This window comes from Melanerpes formicivorus, unplaced genomic scaffold (genome assembly GCF_026170545.1).
Source record: "Melanerpes formicivorus ecotype bairdi unplaced genomic scaffold, bMelFor1.0.p_v2 SCAF_3, whole genome shotgun sequence".
NCBI classification, from domain to species: domain Eukaryota; kingdom Metazoa; phylum Chordata; class Aves; order Piciformes; family Picidae; genus Melanerpes; species Melanerpes formicivorus.
Window position 1 is genome coordinate 23,042,191 of NW_027142355.1, and position 1,396 is coordinate 23,043,586.

Below are 1,396 nucleotides of genomic sequence, written 5' to 3' on the forward strand. Positions count from 1 at the left end.
CATAAAAAGGCTCATTCCTCTGAGCTGGCAAATCTGACTGTGTTTTGCAAGCAGTCACCTTTATATTAAATTCTAAATCAAATGTTAAAGTTTATACTCTTGTGTAAGCCAGTTGAACACACTGCATTTGGAAGCATCTGTTAGGCAAATACACATCTTAACACAGATTTACTCAGGCTCTAACATTTTGCATTTTCTTTGATTTCCTGGGCTGCTGCTAAAGAACCATGTTCATTCAGCCTGATCATAGAATAGAATTCATAGAATTGTCAGGGTTGGAAGGGACCTCAAGGATCATCTAGTTCCAACTCCCCCTGCCATGGGCTGGGACCCCTCACACTAGATCAGGTTGCCCAGAGGCACATCCAGCCTGGCCTTAAAAATTTCCAGGGATGAGGCTTCCACCACCTCCCTATATTCATATAGATTGATTCACAAAGATTGCATTGGGTTGGAAGGAACCCTCAAAGGTCATCTCATCCAGCCCCACTGCAGTGAGTGGGGACACCTTCAACTAGATCAAGCTGCCCAGGGCCACATCAAGTCTAATCTTGCGTGTCTCCAGGGACGGGGCCTCAATCACACCCCTGTGTAACTTGTTCCAGTATTTTACCACTCTCATTGTGAAGAACTTCCTCCTAATGTCCAAGTGAAATCTGCCTTACTCCAGTTTAAAAACATTGCCCTTCACAAGCCCTTCTAAACAGTCCTTCCACAGCCTTCCTGTAGGCCCCTTCAGATATTGAAATGTAGCTATAAGGTCTTCGTAGAGTCTTTTCTTCAGGCTGAATAACTGCAATTCTTTCAGCCTCTCTTCACAGAAGAGGTGCTCCTGCCCCCTGGTCATCTTTCTGGCCCTCTTTGGACCCACTCCAGAAGGTCTGTGTCTTTCTTGTGTTGGGGGCCCCAGACCTGGACACAGTACCCCTGGTGAGGTCTCATCAGAAGAACTGTTTGCTGAATGATAATTTTTTCACGTGGGAATTGCTTTGGGCTCTATTTGCCTGGGTGCAGCACAGCAATTCGCAAACACAAAAAAAAAAAAAAAAAAAAAAGAAAAAGAGAAGAGAAGGGGAAGAGGAAGAGAAGGGGAAGAGAAGGGGAAAAGAAAGGGAAGATAAAAGAGAAGAGAAGAGAAGAGAAGAGAAGAGAAGAGAAGAGAAGAGAAGAGAAGAGAAGGAGAAGAGAAGAGAAGAGAAGAGAAGAGAAGAGAAGAGAAGAGAAGAGAAGAGAAGAGAAGAGAAGAGAAGAGAAGAGAAGAGAGAAGAGAAGAGAAGAGAAGAGAAGAGAAGAGAAGAGAAGAGAAGAGAAGAGAAGAGAAGAGAAGAGAAGAGAAGGAGAAGAAACACATTTAAAATACACTGGTATTTCTTAAATAAATTTTCCTTTTCTGTGA